Source organism: Vitis riparia, chromosome 12 (assembly GCF_004353265.1).
Source record: "Vitis riparia cultivar Riparia Gloire de Montpellier isolate 1030 chromosome 12, EGFV_Vit.rip_1.0, whole genome shotgun sequence".
In the NCBI taxonomy this organism is placed as follows: Eukaryota; Viridiplantae; Streptophyta; class Magnoliopsida; order Vitales; family Vitaceae; genus Vitis; species Vitis riparia.
Genome location: NC_048442.1, coordinates 14,477,734 through 14,497,568, shown reverse-complemented (window position 1 = coordinate 14,497,568; position 19,835 = coordinate 14,477,734). Strand labels below are relative to the sequence as shown.

Sequence of the window (19,835 nt, the reverse complement as noted above, 5' to 3'; positions counted from 1 at the left end):
TTACCTCTGTTTCATATACATTTTGGTATTTGGCCACATATTGTTGTCAGAAAGTGTTAAAAACTTCAACTCATCTTGGTTCCTTAGGAAATTTGGGAATTCTATCAATTTGCATGAATCTAATCCTAAATACGTAAACCTTGGAAGAGAACCATTGAGACGGTAGTGAGAAATGATAGATTGTTAGGGGTTAAGTCGAGAGCTCTGAGATTTTTGAGCTTAACAAGCATGTTCAGCTCCACTGCCGCTCAACTTGTTTGAACATGGATAAAGAGTATTAAGGTTTAATAGTTCAAATATTGAGCTTGGTATTGGACCTTCCAAATTATTGCACCCAAGACCTAACTTTTTTAACAGGGTCAGGTTCCCAGGGCATGATGGAATTCTACCATTTAGTTGATTATTCTCCAGATTTAAATAATGCAGTGCAGTAGTGCAGTTAGGTTTGAAAGAAAAGGCAAGATCTCACCATTTAAATTGATCTTGTCAAGGTCCAAAACAGTGAGTTTGGTCAGCTTGCCAATCCAAGACGAGGTCCCAACACTGAAATCATTCCTAGAAATATCCAAGAAATTGGCCAATGAAGAAGGGAGCTGGCCCTTAAAAGAGTTAAACGAAAGGTCCAGGAGGACAAGCTGGGTAAGGTTGCCAAGTACAGTTGGAACCATCCCATTGAAATTGCATGAGCAGATATAATCCTATTGAGGCTGGTATCTGACCAGAGAAACTTGTCCCAAAGAGATCCAAATATTTGAGGTGACAAGCATTGGGAAATTAGGGCAAATGACCAGTCAGATATCTATTAAACATCAAATTAAGGAGTTCTAAGCTTGGCAGCTTCAAAATCCCCATGGGGAATTCACCGTGCAATCCACAATTTTCAAGAGAAAGAGATATCAAAGGAGATAACTTTGCCAAAATAACAGGTACAGTAGAAGATATGTTCGCCTGACTTGGATTAAGTTTTTTTAAGTGGGTTAAGTTCTGAACCAAATTTCTCAAGTCAGGCTTTTGAAGCTGCAAAATTGGGTTGCTCGAGAGATCAAGGGAAACCAATTTGGACAGTGCTAAGATTTTCGATGGGATTTGGCCAGAGAAATGAGAATTGGAGAGGACGAGACTTCTAAACCTTGAAAGCTGACTGACTCCATGTGGGATCTCAGAGTAATTGAAATCATTATCAGAGAGGTCAAGGCTCCGGCAATGAACAAGACTGAAGCGGGTGCTGCTGGAGTTGATAGAGCCACAGAGACAACTGCTGGCAAGGTGAAGGCCGATCACATGACCACTCTCCCTATCACACTCCACACCATCCCATGAGCAGCAATCACGTCCCTCTCCATGGGATTTCCATGTTGCAACTTTTGGATAAGCATAAGAATCTTCAGAAGCATATTCATCAATCAAAAAGCTCTGCTTGAACTGAAGCAAGACAAATCACTCATTATCATGGCACAGTGGCTTCTTCATAGATGAGGAAGAGTTAATAACAATTAGATGAAATGATGAGAGTAAAACGAGAAAGCGCATCAAGATGAAGAGACACAAAATTGACCCCATAATTCTAATTCACTCTCTTTACCACTACTCTTGAATATACTAGGAATCAGGTAATGAGCATTGTTATGCCATAATAGACCCGTCCTTCAAGTCTTTATTGAAGTTGGAAGGAAAATTTCAAAGTCTAAAACAAGCTTTCCATTTGCGCGTCTCAAAGTCTTTAGTGGAGATGTGAATATGTCCATTTGCAATTGATTTCCACCCAGATTTATTGGATTGAAACACTTCAGAAAGAAAAAAACAAGTTAGAAACAACAATAACACAACAATCTATTGGATTTTTGTGTTCTCTCATAATCTCCTTTCTCTATTTTCTCTGCTTCTTGGCTTGTCTTGTCTTGTATTTGGTACATGCATTATCAAGTTTTCCTTTTTTCTTCAATTCTAAAGAACATAAAATTATTTTCAATACCAGTACATCCCTAACACATGCACCTATTCTTATTTTTGAACACTTCATTTCAGAATTTTGTAATTTTCAAAATAAATTTACAATGATTTAAGTGACCTATTAATCATAAGAGAGATATCTTCCACTTTGTCAAAGGTAAACAAATTTTAGGATCTTTTTTATAAATTTGTGTGTTTTCATCACTTTATAGGATAAAGTTATTATATACACTCACAAAGAATTGTAATACTTGGATAACACAAAATCTCATGATTATGTCTAGAGGTAATTTTTCTAGGCTTCCATTATTTTAGAAAAATTTAAGCTATGTTTGGTTTTGAAAAAATTAAGAGAAAGTGTAAAGGAAAGAAAATAATAAGGAAAAATAAAAAATAAATATAAAATTAATAAATTATTCTAATATACTTCTTCAAACTCGTTTCATTTATGTTTACTTTTTTATGTAACAATTAAATAATTTTAAAATATATAATAAGGGATCTATGCTACTATAGAAAGAAATGCAGTGTAACCCCTGCACTTGTCCCATGCCTTCTTTACTAATTTTGCCTTCATTCCTTATAATATCTTTGATCGAATGCACTTGCATGAAACCATCTTATGACAGGATTGAAGACAATACCTGCTTTGTAGAGAGTATGAAATAAAGAAAAGATTTGAGAAAGAGAAGAAATAAAAATAAAAGAGAATGGGAAAAAAAAAAAAAACCGTATGGAATTCCATGGACAAATAGAAGGTTCATCATTTAATGAACTTAAAAATATTCCATACTGTATCTCATAGAATTGGTTTTTTATTTGCCATTGATTTTTCAGTTTTGTAGCTAGGTGCTTAGAGAATAAATTTTTTGCCTTTATTTCAAATGAAAGACTTGGAATATCATAGAAAACAAAAGTTCAAAACACCACGACAAAGTAAGAAAAGAAAAAGAAAAGAAGAAATATGAAACCCAACAACGGAAGCAATATACATGGATCAAGAGACCTTTCAAGGAAATCGTGGTTTGATAAATTCAGCCTCTATGCCCCCTTCTTGCCTTCTCCTCCATTTTGGTTGCCTCCTTCCAAAAGTTTTCACAAACCATTCATGTTTCCATGCGGTCAAGCAATACCCAGTAGAAATTCCAATCACTAGTCCACTTCCATATCCCATTAATACAATTTTCCAATCAAATTCACTTGATGAACCTTGTTTAGGGGTTGATGGAGCTGGTGGTGACGCCTCAGAATTTCCACATGCCCTTGACAAAGGACTTCCACACAATCCCGGGTTCCCATCAAAGGAAGTATCTGGAAATGTAGCAAATTGTTTTCCTTGTGGTATAGGCCTGTGAGATGATTATGAGACACATTGAAGTATGCAAGGAAAGTGAGCTGCACTAGCTGCTGAGGTATCTCTCTTGATAGCTTGTTCTGAGAAAGGTCCAAGGCCTCCAGCAGGGTCAAGTTTGCTAAGGATGTGGGGATAGGGCCTGTAAGAGCATTATTGGAAAGATTAAGTGCTTGAATTCCCTTGGGATCCCCAATGGATTCCGGAATCTCTCCATAGAATTTGTTGCTTGAAAGATCAATGACTGTTAAGATGTCAGGGGTCTTCTCATATTCCCTTCTCAAGCCTTTGTTCATTATTGTCATTGAGACAGTGTAAGCACCTTCCCATGAATATCGTGGGGCTTTAAATTCTACATCTGCTTGGATGTATTTCAAATGATCAGCATCCACAATTCTCATGGCATCCCAATTTCGGAAGTATTCTGAAGGCAAATTACCTGTAAAATGATTGTGAGAGAGGTCAATGATGTGCAGCTTGGAAAACTCAAATTTGGTTTTGGGGCTCCCTATTGCACCATGGAATAGGTTGGATTGCAGAATGAGAACCTGCAACCTCGGGAGAGATCCCAGCCAGGAAGGGAAATAATCATTGATCATATTGTTTCCAAGAACAAGCTCCTCGAGCATGATGCAATTGGCTAGTGATCTAGGTATTTGCCCTTGTAATTGATTCTCACTTAAGTCAATCATCCGCAAACTGCTTGTGTTGGTGCATATTTGAGGAATGGCACCATGCAAGTTGTTGCCTCTGAGATTGAGTACAAACAATGAAGAGCTAAGGTTGGTCAAGCATTGAGGAATCCCGCCACTGAAGTTGTTATCAGACAAATCAAGTGACCTAAGAGAAGTCAGGTTGCAGATCAATGGTGGAATTTCTCCTGTGAGTTTATTTCCAGAGACTAAATAGATATAGGTTGACGGTGGGGAACTGGGAGTGATCCTTGCAGCATGTTAGAATCAAGGTCTAAAATGCGCATCTTCGACCACGGAAGAACGGCTGGAAGTAGGTCAAAGCCTGTAAGAAGATTTGAGAAAGGGCCAGAATCTCTAGGGTGTCTTTGCTCATGTTCCACAGCCACTTTGGAATTGGACCATGAATTTTGTTATTCGTAAGGAAGAGCAACTCCAATTCATCTTGGTTCTGCAGGAAATCAGGAATCTGGGTTAAGTTGCATGAATTCAGTCCTAAAAGCCTGAATTTAGGGAAGGTTGCATTGGTACTGGCGTGGATGAGCAATGATAACCTATTGTAGGATAATTGGAAGTCGGTGAGATTTTTGAGCTTCGACAACATGTGGAGTTCCACTGTTCCTGTCAATTTATTTAAAATTAGGGAAAGACCTCGAAGATTAACCAGTTCAAATAATGAACTTGGGATTGAACCTTCTAAATTGTTTGCCCCAAGATCTAATAGAGTTAATTGGGTGAGATTCATGAGCCAAGATGGGATTTGACCACTCAATTGATTTTTTGAAAAGGTCAAAATAGATAGTTGACTCATATTTACAACAGAGAATGGGATTTCTCCAATTAAATTTATTTGGCTGAGATACAAAGTAGTGAGTTTTGTTTGCCCACCAAGCCAAGCAAGGGTCCCAACACTGAAATCATTCAAAGAAAGGTCTAACAAAGTGAGTTGGGTAAGATTTGCCATGGAAGAAGGAATTTGGCCACTAAAAAGGTTATTTGAAAGGTCTAAATAGGATAGTTGGGTAAGGTGACCAAGTGAAGATGGGACCGACCCTGTGAAATTGCATGAGCTAATATCCAATTCAGTCAAAGAACCAAGCCTCCCAATTGAAGTCGATAACTCACCAGAAAAACTTGTACCAGCAAGATACAACATTTTTAAGGGACTGGTTTCCTGAAATTCAGGCAAATAACCAATCAGATCTGGATTGTACCTCACACTAAGATACTGTAGGCTTGGTAGCTGAAAAATGTTCACTGGGAATTCACCATGCAATCCACATTCTCTGAGTAGAAGCGATGTCAATGAAGATAAATTTGCCAACTCATGAGGTATTGTTGAAGAAATGTTCACCAGACTTAGATGAAGTTCCTTTAAGTGGCTTAAGTTCTGAACCAGATTTCTCAATCCAGGCTTTTGAAGCTGCAACATTGGGTTTGCCGAGAGATCAAGGAAAACCAATTTGGACAGTGCTAAGAGTTCCCATGGGATTTGGCCAGAGAATCCAGAATCAGCAAGGTTAAGACTTCTAAGCCTCGAAAGCTGTCCAATTCCATTTGGGATCTCAGAGTGATGGAAATAATTGTCAGAGAGGTCAAGCCTTTGAAGATGAACAAGACTGAAGAGGGTGCTGCTGGAGTTGATAGAACCAGATAGACAACTGCTGGCAAGGTGAAGGCCAATCACATGACCAGTATCCCTGTCACACTGAACACCATCCCATGAGCAGCAATCACTTCCCTCTCCTTCTCCATGGGATTTCCACATTGCTACTTTCGGATAAGCAGAAGGATCATCAGAAGCATCCTCATCAATCAAAAAGCTTTGCTTGAACTGAAGCAAGGCAGAGCTCTCACTATCATGGCACAGTGGCTGCTGCATAGAAGAAGAAGAGTTAGCCACCATTAGATAAAAGGATGCGAGTAAAAGGAGAAAGCGCATGAACATGAAGAGATACAAAGTTGAGCCCATATTTTCTATGGATAATAAGAAAGCAAATGGGAGTGATGAGGGATCACAGGCAGGATCCCTAGTCTTATATAGTAATGATTAATGTGCATTGACAGCAACTCAGTAGGCCAGTCTGCCCCATAAATTTTAAACTGATTCAGAATTTGCCCCTCCATGAGTGCCTGTTACTAATATTAAAAATCTCACTCACAAGTCAAGTCGTCTCCGTAGACGTAGGGGTGGCATTAAGCAAAATTTCTATTTATCAAGTCGTCTCTGTAGACTTAAGTTGATTAACTGCTTCTTTTTTCAATTGGTGACTTGATAGAAGCTCTGGTGGAGCCCAAATTTCCATTAGTGATGAGACCGGGTAAAGTTTATTAGGAAGAGTGAAAAGGCAGTGACACTGACAGCTACCCAGTATGGGCATAATTCTACAAAGATATATGGTTCCAGAAAAAGCCCCTTGCCAAGTCTTGGTCATCACCAAAAAATCCCACTAACATGTCCAAGTATTCTTTGTAAGCTGAGGAACTTCAAGCAACACTTCACACCACATCGTTTTAGAATTTTGGGTCGGAACAAACGAACCTGTCTTCATTTGGAGTCATGCTCACTCTTTTTCCAATCTCAAGCAGCAAAAGTGAAGAGAACGACAGAAGACTACAACAAATGGATCAAAGCACCGTGTTTGGAGGTCAAGACATTTATGCTCATAATTGATCCAACTGTTAATCCATGATGTTTCATGTGTATGCTCATACCTTTTTATTTTTTTCTGTTGATTGAAGTTGTCTCTCTTTGTGTGTTTAATGAGGGGTGTAATGATGTATCCATTTTTCCACACCATGCCATTGTCAAGCTCTGAGGGAGGACCAAAGGTCAAGACACATGCAAAAGACCAATCTAATGGTCACACATCCCTCTAGAATTCTAACATTGAAATGAAGGTAATACCTGTTTGGAATTTCTGGTTCGATGTCCTGGTCCATGGTGTATATCTAGTCTATTCTACTATAGAAAGCAAAGCAACTCTATACGTTTCATAGGATTTTTCTTAGCAATTTCATCTCTTTTTCCTATTATATTTAGGACAATTCGAAGAAATTGATAGGCAACCACATAGAGCATATCATTTCACAATGAATCAAGAATAGTAACTAGATTATTAAAAAAATAAAAAGTTACAAGATAAAATTAACATTATGAGAAATAGTAAATTAAAGTTATGAGATATAGAGATAGAGAATGATAACAATTCTATAATTCAAGTTAGTCTTCGTGTGAAAGGTGTTTCTGAAAACAATTTTTAAAAACGGTTAATGAAAATTGTTGTTCTCTAGAACAAAAGTATGTCTAGGACTTGAAAAAAATGTTCTTAATATTTTTTTATATTTTTAAATATATTGTAAAAATAAATTTTATTCATAATTTTTTTATTTTTTTATAATTATTTTTTAAAACAACGGAAAGTAAGTAAAATATGTTTTCTAAAAATACTATGGCCCTATTTGGCAACTGTTTTCAAGAACAAATTTCTGTTTTTTAGAACAAAAAAACTGAAAAATACTTTGACAATCAAAAACTGTTTTATGTTTTTTTTTTCTATTCTCAGGAAAATATGGTGTTTTCAGATAACTTTTTTTAGTTGTTTTCAGCTGTTTTTTTAGAGCTGTTTTAAAGAATAATTATACAAACATATATAATGATTAAAATTAAAGCTATAGACATAAAAATTATTTTTAAAACATATTTCAAAATATTAAAAACATGTTAAAAACAATTTTATGTTCCTAAACAGACTTTTGTTCTACAAAACATCACAAAACAGTTTTCAAAAATTTTTCTTAAAAACTATTTTTTCATAACTATTTTCAAGAACATTTTTCTATTATTTAGAATAAAAAAAAATTGAAAAACATGTTTGGCAATTATAAGTTGTTTTCTATTTTCTATTATCAAAAAACAGAAAATATAGTGTTTTCTGATAACTTTTAATTGTTTTTAGTCGTTTTTTTAGAGCTGTTTTAAAGAACAATTATACAAACATATATAATAATTAAAAATAATGCTATGGACATAAAAATTATTTTTAAAACATATTTCAAAATATTAAAAACATGTTAAAAACTATTCTAGATTCTCAAACAAACTTTTACTTACAATTATTATAGAATAATTTTTAAAAACTATTCTTAAAAACTATTTTTTCAGAACTATTTTAAAAAATAATTACCAAACAAGCCTTAGAGAATTCTGAAGTCTTTTGTGGTTCTCTTCACGTCATCGTGACTCCAAATGGAGACAGCTTCATTTGTAGTTTTTCATAGAAGGCCCAACATTCTTAAAAGAATTTTGGCCATTAATTCAGCAACTCCAAAGAAGTCTAGGGCGACCACTATTTTTGTGGTTAACTAGCTTCCTGCGGTCTCATCACTTGTGGAATTTGGGCTCCACCAGAGCTTCTGTCAAGTCAGAGGTTGTTCATCAGCTTAAGCCAATGCATGTCATTTAATAAATGGAGATTTTTAGTAGTAACAAGGAGTCATGGAGGGGCAAATTTTTAAAATTTGATGTAATAAAGTTGTTTTTATTATCTTAAATTTTAAAAGCCATTTTCTCTTTAAGCCTCAAAGAATTGGTCTATTTTATAGAGGAGTTAGTATCATTTCTATTTTAAAAATAAAAAATAAAAAGTCCAAAACAGTATCTTGATTCAAACAATTTTTTAAAAAAGAAAAAGTCAAAAAAGTATGTCATTTGTAAAAATAATTTTTTTCATTGTGTAAAAAGATTTGTAATTTCAATTTTATATTGATATTAAATTAAACTCCATTTAAATTTTGTGAAAAATTTAGTAAAATATGAATAATATTTTTTGTGTTAAGAAATAATGATAAAATATGGATATTAATATTTTAATAAGGTATAAATTATATTTTTATCCAAAAAGAACTTGGTTAAGATATTTTGTTTAAAATAAACTAAAAAAATAAGGACAAGCCACTCTTTTTAACATATGTAAATAAACTAAATTTTTTACTTTATGTACATAATTACTCTCTTAATCATTGGTACATATTCTTTCTCCAAAAATTTAATTGTATTTTCCTTCAAACTCTACATAACCCAAATAAAGTATAAACTCTAAGCATCTTCCAAACTCGTGTTGATGTTTAACATTGCTTTATGAAAAATCTATATTCATTTCAATTAAGTTTTACTCTTCAATGGAGTTTATATTACATGTGGGTATTGATTAAATGGATATTTCAAAGTGTTGATTATTTTTATTAAAACCATATTGCTTTCCTAGAAATTATTAAGAAAAGAAAAAAAATATTAATGAAAATGATTTTTTATGTTTGATTTTTTTCATTGAAAATATGAAAGAAAATAAAATATAATTAAAATTAGATAGAAATTTAAACATTTTAAAAAATTTTAATCGTTATATAAAAATAGAAAAATAAATAAAATAAGTATATAAAATAATTTATTGATTTTAAATTTACTTTTTTATTTTTATATTTTCATTTTTTCTTTCCTTCCACTTTTCTTTATTTATTTTTTTTTCTTCGTATTTTCCCTCAATTTTTTCAGAGAATCGAACATAACCTAAATTTTTCTAAAAAAAAGTGGAAGCCTAGAAAATTTACCTTTTATCCAAGAATCACAATTCTTTGTGAGTCTATAAAATAACCTTAACTCGTAAAGTGATGAAGCACACAAATTTATATAATTAGACCAAAAACCCTAATTTTTTTATTTTTTTTTAACCTTATATCTTTCCCATGAATAACAAACATATGTGGTAACAAAAAAAAAATAGTAAATGGTTTTCTATTCTTAAAAATAGAAACATATAAAATCTCTCTTCCTTTTTTTCCTTTTTCTTTTTATTATAACCATCTGGTTGATAAAAGAAATATCTTGAACTCAAATAAAAGTTCTCATTTACTTCATATCCAAAAAATTTGGATATGTTATATCCTTATTCTAATATTTTTGGAAAGAGGATTTATAAAATGATGAGGTAAGGGTATTTTCACTTTAAGTTTTTTATTTTTTATTTTATTTTATTTATTTATTTATTTTTATTTTTTTTCAGAGTGAAGTTGTCTTCTCTAATAAAGATGACCCATGCAAAAGGCCAATCTAATGGCTACACATATGATCGGAATTCTAATGCAGAAATGGAGGTATACTTGTTTGGAGTTTTTGGTTCTACGTTCTAGTCCATGTATATATGGTCTATTCTAGTATAGAAAGCAAGGCAGCCCTGTACTTTTCAAAGGAGTTCTCTTAATAATTTCATCTCAGAATCAAAAAGAGTAGTTAGATTATTAAATATATAAAAGGTTATAATATAAAATTAAAATTACGAGATATGGAGATAGAGAATGATAACAATTTTAAAAAAATTTGAGTTAAGCTCTATGTGGGAAGTGTTTTCAAAAACATTTTTGAAAAACAACATTTAAAAACTATTGTTTTGTTGAACAAAAGTCTATTTAAAAACTTGAAAAAAATATTTTTATTTTGTACTATATGTTTTTAAATATGTTTTAAATATAACTTTCATTTATAATACTTTGTTTTTATTTTTTCATATTTTTATAATTATTTTTTAAAATAAGCATGAGAAAACAATTAAAAGATAGTCTCTAAAAATACCAAGTTTTCTATTTTTTTGTTGTCAAACATGTTTTCCTTTTTTCTTTAGTTACAAGTTAAGAACATAAAATTGTTTTGAATAACAACTGCTAAACAAGGTCTAAGATAAGTACATCCCTAATATATGGACATAATTCTTATTTTTAAGCACTTCATTTCATAATTTTGTAATTTTGAAATAAATTTACACATGATAGGCGATTTAAGTGACCTATTAATTATTAGATACAACTCATATGTTGCCAGTTTTATCTCTCTTAGTGACTAAAAGATAGAATTGTCTGTCAACCAATTCCCTTGTAGAAATATACATGCTATTCATGAAAAATATATAAGGTAAAAAAGTTTTAGGTCTTTTATAAATTTATGGTTTTCATCACTCTATGGGATAAGGTTATTGTATACACTCACAAAGAATTATGATATTTTGACAACACAAAATCTCATTATTATGGTTGGAGGTAAATTTTCTAGGCTTCCACTATTTTAGAAATTTAGGTTATATTTGGTTTTTGAAAAAAATGAGGGAAAATGCAAAAGAAAGAAAATAAGGAGGAAAAGTATAAAAATAAAATAAAAAATTTAATTAATAAATCATATTTATATACTTCTTCAAACTCATTTCATTTATTTTTTTCTCTTCTATCCAACCATTAAATAATTTAAAAATATACAATTTTATCTATATTTTATTGTTCTTAGTCTTTTCAATGGTAAAACAAACATAAGACAAGTGTTGATATCTCTCTCTCTCACCTTTTCAACAAGGACAAATAATTAGATAAATCTTCACACCCAAGAAGCCTTTTTTATAGAAAAGAATATTGTTTATTTTAGTTAGTACTCTGTAGTCAAGGGGATAAGTTCCATTGTTAAGTTTTAAGTGCCAAACGTTAAGACGGGCAAAAGACCCTTGCAGAAGAGCCAAATAACTAAGATTTACAGTTCGTGGTTTATTACAATTTGCATTAATGGTGCTACATAAATATAAACCAACCAAGCACTTTTACATCCCAAGTTGCTCATTATACTGTTAGTAGCTACATATAAAAGATCCTAACTCTAAGTTGGGGCAGTGTTCATTTTCACTTCTTTGCAAGAAAATAAATGGAACAATATAATTTACACAAGGTGTCACATTACTTCTAGTATATAAAATTTCCAGACTTCTAGTTGTTGCACCCCACTAGACAAGTATTACAGTTTACTACTGACTACATGCCACTTGCATTGTTAGTACCATCTCATTACTCAACAAAACAGGAAGTTTCAAGAAGAAAAAGAGAGAAAAACCAAACAGCAGAAAAAAAAAGAAAAAAAATGGAAAAAGAAATAGAGTTGTGTAAAAAATAGATATGGATTTAAATCTATCAAGAAAACTGTGGTTAGATGATTTAGAGCATGTTTGATAATTATTTTTCTGAGACATTTTTTATTCTTTAGAAAAAAGAAAAGAAAAGGGAAAACATGTTTTACAATCAAAAAATAAAAAATTGATTTATAATCTTAAAAAAAAAGTAATTTATTTTTGAAAAACTACTTTTAGTTATTTTCAATTGCGTTTTAATACTATTTTAAAAAATAAGTATACAAATATAAAGTGATCCATAGTCTTATATAGTAACGAGTAATGTGCATTGACAGCAACCCAGTAGGCTAGTCTGCCCATAAATTTTAAATTGTTTCAGAATTTGCCTCTCTATGAGTCCATGTTACTAATATTGAAAATCTCACTCACAAGTCAAGTCGTCTCCGTAGGCTTAGGGGTGGCATTAAGCAAAATCTCTATTTATTAAATCACCTGCATTGACTTAAGCAGATGAACTGCCTCAATCTTCAAATGGTGACTTGATAGAAGCTCTAGTGGAGGCTAAATTTCCACTAGTGATGAGACCGGGAAAAGTTTATTCGGAAGAGTGAAAAGGCACCCACAAGCTTCAGTGATACTGATAGCTATCCAGACAAAGCCCCTTGCCAAGTCTTGGTCGCCACAAAAAATCCCACTAACATGTCCAAGTAGTCTCCGTAAGCTGAGGAAGAACTTCAAGCAACACTTCACACTATTGAAATAGAGAGAGGATTATTGAGAAACAATGGCTTGACTTTTTCATTGATTAAGAATGAATATATATACACAAACCTAAAACACAAAAATAGGAAACAATCTACTCAAAACACAAAAAATAGGAAAACAATCTTAGAATTAGCCCAAAACACAAAAATAGGAAATTACAACTAATTAGAAGAATTTAAAAATAGAAAGAAAATCTATTGTAATGAATTCTCTAATATGCCCCCTCAAGATGGAGCTCCGGAGGAGACGCCAATCTTGACCTGTAATTCTTGGAAGTAGCTTCGTGGAAACGGTTTAGTAAGAGCGTCGACAAGTTGATCTACTGAGGAAATTGGATGACAACCAAGATAGAAAATATAGACACTTTGTGTTGAAGAGTAACCAAGAAAAACACAAGGAGTGGAACAAGAGTCAAGTTTATGTTGAGAATAAAGACGAAACCACGGATAACATAAGCAATCAAACACCCGAAGTTTAGTGTAGTTAGGTGGAGACTCAAAGAGTTTGTCAAAAGAAAGATGAGAGATGTAGTGTGGGTGTGGGCATACGGTTGATGAGATATACAGTAGTAGCAAAGGCGTAAGTCCAACAAGTTAGAGAGCCTTTGGTACACCACTGTAATTGTTCCTTCAATTGTTTAATATGACCACGAGATGGTTTGGCATAGGTATTGGCTAAGGTTTGCCATGCATCAAGGGAAGTGGTGGTGCGGGCAATAAGCGGTTGTGTGGGCAATAAGCGGTTGTAGTGAAACGGAGATAGCACCAAGGAGAGCGCTAAAGATGAGACAATCCTGACGCTTCTAGGTTGTGTATGTCAGATTTGGGGATGCAACACTAATGATGTTAACGGTGGGTGGTGGTGGAGTATGAGTGTCATCAATGAAGTAATGAAGATCATAACCTTCAAGAAGAGATTGGATTTGAAGGCTCCATGTGAGATAATTGGTGAATGACAATTTGGTGATATTATGAGGGAATGGTGAGGATCTTGAGAGTGAAGCCATTGAGGAGAGTGGTTGTAGAGTTCTTTTGATTTTTCAGGGAAAAAAAAAAATACACCCAAGAAAATTAGGTTATAATACCATGTTGAAGTAGAGAGAGGATTATTGAGAAACAATAGCTTGACTTTTTCATTGATTAAGAATGAATATATATACACAAACCTAAAATAGAAAAATAGGAAACAATCTATCCAAAACACAAAAATAAGAAACAATCCTAGAATTAGCCCAAAACACAAAAATAGGAAATTACAACTAATTAGAAGAATTTAAAAATAGAAAGAAAATCATTTTAGAATTTTGGGTCCAAACAAACGAACTTGTCTTCATTTAGAGTCATGCTCACTCATTTTCCAAGCTCAAGAAGAAAATGTGAAGAGAACGGTAGAAGACTGCAAAAAATGGATCGAAGCACCATGTTTGAAGGTCTAAGGGGCAAAGAGATAATTCTGTTTGGAGTACTTGATCCAACTGTTAATCCATGATATTTCATGGGTATGCTTATACTTTTTCTTTTTTTTCTTTTTGAGTGAAGTTGTCTCTCTTAATTTGTGTCTTTAATGAGGGATGTAATAATGTATTCATTTTTCCACACCATGTCATTGTCAAGCTCTAAGGGAGGGCCAAAGGTCAAGACACATGCAAAAGGCCAATCTAATGGCCTCACATCCCTTTGGAATTCTAGCACAGAAATGGAGGTACACCTATTTGGAGTCTCCGGTTCGATGTCCTGATCCATGGTGTATATATAGTCTATTCTATAATAGAAAGCAAAACAACTCTATACTTTTCATAGGATTTTTCTTGGCAATTTCATCTCTTTTTCCTATTATATTTAGGACAATTTGTAGAGATTGATAGTCAACCGCATAGATCATTTTACGATGAATCAAGAAATTATTAAAGAAATAAAAAGTTATAAGATAAAATTAACATTATGAAATATAGATACAAATTAAAGTTATGAGATATAGAGATAGAGAATGATAACAATTCTATAATTCTTCAAGTTAGGCTCATGTGAAAAGTGTTTTTGAAAATAATTTTAAAAAACAGTTTGTGAAAATTATTGTTCTCTAGAACAAAAGTATGTCTAGGACTTGAAAAAATATTCATAATATATTAAGATAAAATTAACATTATGAAATATAGATACAAATTAAAGTTATGAGATATAGAGATAGAGAATGATAACAATTCTATAATTCTTCAAGTTAGGCTCGTGTGAAAAGTATTTTTGAAAACAATTTTAAAAAACAGTTTGTGAAAATTGTTGTTCTCTAGAACAAAAGTATGTCTAGGACTTGAAAAAATATTCATAATATATTTTTTATATTTTTTAAATATATTATAAAATAAATTTTATTTATAATTTTTTATTTTAAATTATTTTCTATACTTGTATAATTATTTTTTAACATAACCATCATAATACAATGGAAAATAAGTAAAATATATTTTTTTTAAATATTTTGTTTCTGTTTTAAGAATAGAAAACTATTTACTTTTTTTATATTTTTCCTGTAGAGAACAATAAATTGTTTTTAAAAACAATTAGTAAATAAGTCTAAGACATGTCTCTAGCACATGCACCCAATCCTTGTTTTCAAAATTTTGTAATTTCAAAATAAATTTAATTATGTTAGGTGAGTTCAGTGAGCTATTAATTATAGAAATAACTCTCACTATGTCAATTTTATCTCTCTATCAGTGATGGGAAAATAGAATTGTCCATCAACCAACTCTTTTTTAGAAATATACATTTTTATTCATAGGAAAGCTCTAAGGTAATAATAATAATAATAATAATAAAAGAAAATAGGGTCTTTAATCTAATAATTTAAATTTGCATGCTTCATCGGGGTAAGGTTTTTATATATACTTACAAAGAATTGTAATACTTGGATAAGAGGTAAATTTTTTAGGCTTCCACTTTTTTAGAAAAATTTAGGTTATGTTGGTTCTCCGAAAAAATGAAGAAAAAATGAAAAAAAAAATAACGAAGTAAAGTAGAAAAAAAATAATATGTAGGAAGGATTAAAAGAGTAATTGTGTACATAAAGTAAACAATTTAGTTTATTTACCTTTACATATGTTAAAAAGAGTGAATTGTCCTTATTCTTTTAGTTTATTTTAAATAAAATATCTTAACCAAGGGTTTTTTTGGATAAAAATATAATTTATACCTTATTAAAATATTAATATCCATATTTTATCATTATTTCTTAACACAAAAAATACCATTCATATTTTACTAAATATCATTTATAAAATTGTTTTCTTAATTTCTCACAAAATTTAAATGGAATTTAATTCAATATTAATATAAAATTGAAATTACAAATCTTTTTACAAAATAAAAGAAACTATTTTTATAAAGGACATACTTTTTTTTTTATTTTTTGTCTTTCAAAATTGTTTGCAATCAAGATACTGTTTGAACTTTTTATTTTCTATTTAAAAATAAATAAATAAATAACCGATACTAACTTCTATATAAAATGGAACTGTTTAAACTGTTTCAGAATATACCCCTCCATGACTCCTTGTTACTAATAAAAATCTCTATTTATTATATGACCCGCATTGGCTTAAGCTGATGAACCGCCTCTCTCTTCCACAAGCGATGAGACAGCAGAAAGCTAGTTAACCACAAAAATGGTGGTCGTCCTTGACCTCTTTGGAGTTGCTGAATTGGTGGCCAAAATTCATGATGACGTGAAGAGAACGACACAAGGCTTCAGCAAATGGACTTCAGCATTCTCTAAAAATAAAAAACAAATAAATAAATAAAATCATTATGCTGAACTCAAATAAAAATTCCCATTTACTTCATATCCAAAAAGCTTGTGGGTAAGGGTATTTTTATTCCGTTTTGGTTTGACTGAAGTAGTCTCTCTTTGTGTCTTTAATCGGGAATGTAATAAAGTTCAAGACCCATACAAAAGGCCAATCTAATGCCTACACATAGCATCGGAATTTTAATGCAGAAATGGAGATATAACAGTTTGGAGTTTCTGGTCTATTCTAGTATTGAAAGCAAGGCAACCCTCTACTTTTCATACGAGTTCTCTTATGCTATATTTGGTTTCAAAAAATACTAAGCAAAAAGAAAAAAATGTTGAAGAAAATAGTTTTCTTATTTTTGGTTTCATTATTGAAAATATGAAAGAAATGAAATACAATTAAAATTATTTAGAATTTTATATATTTTAAAATTATTTAATCTTTATATAAAGAAGGAAAATGAGTTAAATGAATTTAAAAATATATATAAAAATAATTTATTGACTTTGAATTTATTTTTTATTTTTCTCTACATTTTCTTTTCTTCCATTTTTCCTCTTTATTTTCTTTTCCTCATATTTTTTGAGAACTAAACATAATCTTAACGATTCCATCTCTAAATCAAGAATACTAATAGGATTGTTAAAGAAATAAAAGATTATAAGATAAAATAAAAGTTACGAGATATGGAGATAGAAAATTATAATATTTTAAAATTCTTCGAGTTAAGCTTTGTGTGGGAAGTGTTTTCAAAAACATTTTTGAAGAATAACATTTGAAAACTAATGTTTTGTCAAACAGAAGTCTGTTTAGAAATTTGAAGAAATATTTTTATTTTGTTTTCTATGTTTTTAAATAACTTTTACTTATAATGCTTTATTTTTATTTATTTTATATTTGTATAATTATTTTTTTAAATAACCATGAGAAAACAATTAAAAGATACTCTTTAAAAATACCAAGTTTTCTATTTTTTTGTTGTCAAACATGTTTTCCATTTTTCTTTAACTACATGTTAAGAAGAACATAAAATTGTTTCAATAACAACGGCTAAACAAGGTCTAAGACAAGTACATCCCTAACATATGGACCTAATTCTTATTTTTAAGCACTTCATTTCATTATTTTGTAATTTTGAAATAAATTTGCACATGATAATCGACTTAAGTGGCCTATTAATTATTAGATACAACTTATACTTGGCTAGTTTTATCTCTCTCTTAGTGACTAAAAGATAGACTTGTCTATTAACCAATTCCCTTGTAGAAATATACATGTTATTCATAGAAAATATATAAGGTAAAAAAGTTTTAAGTCTTTTATAAATTTATGGTTTTCATCCCTCTATGGGATAAGGTTATTGTATACACTCACAAAGAATTATGATATTTGGATAACACAAAATCTCATTATTATGGTTGGAGGTAAATTTTCTAGGCTTCCACTATTTTAGAAATTTAGGCTATGTTTGGTTTTTGAAAAAATTGAGGAAAAATGCAAAAGAAAGAAAATAAGAAAAAAAGAAAAAATAAATTTAAAATTAATAAATCATATTTATATACTTCTTCAAACTTATTTCATTTATTTTTGCTCTTCTATTAAACCATTAAATAATTTAAAAATATATAAATTGCTAACTAATTTTGTTTATATTTTATTATTCTTAGTCTTTTCAATGATAAAACAAACATAAGGTGAGTGTTGATATATCTCCCTCTCACCTTTTCAACAACGACAAATAATTAGAAGCCTTTTGGATAGAAAAGAATATTGTTTATTTTAGTTAGTACTCTACAGTCAAGGGGATAAGTTCCATTGTTAAGTTTCAAGTGCCAAACGTTAAGACAGGCAAAAGACCCTTGTAGAATAGCCAAATAATTAAGATCTACAGTTCGTGGTTGATTACAATTTGCATTAATAGTGTTGCACAAATATAAACCACCCAAGCACTTTTACATTCCAAGTTGCTCATTATACTGTTAGTAGCTACGTATAAAATATCCTAACTCTAAGCCAGGGCAGTGTCCATTTTCACCTCTTTGCAAGAAAATAAATGGAACAATATAATATATATAAGGTGTCACATTACTTCTAGTATATAAGTTTTCTAGATTTCTGGTTGTTGCACCCCACTAGACAAGTGTTGCAGTTTACTACAGACTACATGTCACTTGCATTGTTAGTACCATCTCATTACTCAACAATACAACAAGTTTCAAGAAGAAAAAGAGAGAAAAGTCAAACAGCAGCAAAATAAAAAAAAAATGAAAAATGAAAAATGAAAAAAGAAATAGGGTTGTACAAGAAATAGATATGGATTTAAATCTCTCAAGAAAACCATGGTCAGATGATTTAAAGCATGTTTGATTTTTAAGACATTTTTTATTCTTTAAAACAAAACAAAAAAAAGAGGGAAAACATGTTTTAGAATCAAAAAATAAAAAACAGATTTATAATCTTAAAAACAAAAAGTAATTTATTTTTGAAAAACTACTTTTAGTTATTTTCAATTGCTTTTTAACACTATTTTAAAAAAATAAGTATACAAATATAAAGTGATATGTCTTATATAGTAATGAGTAATGTGCATTGACAGCAACCCAGTAGGCCAGTCTGCCCATAAATTTTAAACTATTTCAGAATTTGCCCCTCCATGAATCTCTATTACTAATATTAAAAATCTCGCTCACAAGTCAAGTCGTCTCCGTAGGCTTAGGGGTGGTATTAAGCAAAATCTCTGTTTATTAAATGACCTGCATTTACTTTAGCTAATGAACCGCCTCTCTATTTAATTGGTGACTTGATAGAAGCTCTGGCGAAGCCAAATTTCCATTAGTGATGAGACCGGGTAAAGTTTATTCGGAAGAGTGAAAGGACACCCACAAGGTGCAGTGATACTGATAACTATCTAGAATAAGCCCCTTGCCAAGTCTTGGTTACCACAAAAAATCCCACTACCACGTCCAAGTCTCCGTAAGCTGAGGAGCTTCAAGCAACACTTCAAAGCAAATCAAATCAATACTTTTCATAGGATTTTTCTTACTAATTTCATCTCTTTTTCCTAAAATTGATGGGCAACCACATAAATAGATCATTTCACAATGAATCAAGAATAGTAACTAGATTATTAAAGAAATAAAAAGTTAGAAGATAAAATTAACATGATGAGATATCGATGTAAATTAAAATTATGAGATTGATATGGAGAATGATAACAATTTTATAATTCTTCAAGTGAGGTTTTCGTATGAAAAGTGTTTCTAGAAACAATTTTATAGAACAGTTTATGAAAATTATTGTTCTCTAAAACAAAAGTATGTCTAGGACTTGAAAAAATATTCGTAATATAT

The 19,835-nt window shown here is 31.0% G+C and overlaps 1 pseudogene; it reads right to left on the bottom strand.

Annotated features, from left to right (window-relative positions):
• Positions 1 to 2,959: 2,959 nt before the first annotated feature.
• On the bottom strand, positions 2,960 to 5,965 carry LOC117925988 (annotated as a pseudogene).
• Positions 5,966 to 19,835: the final 13,870 nt, after the last annotated feature.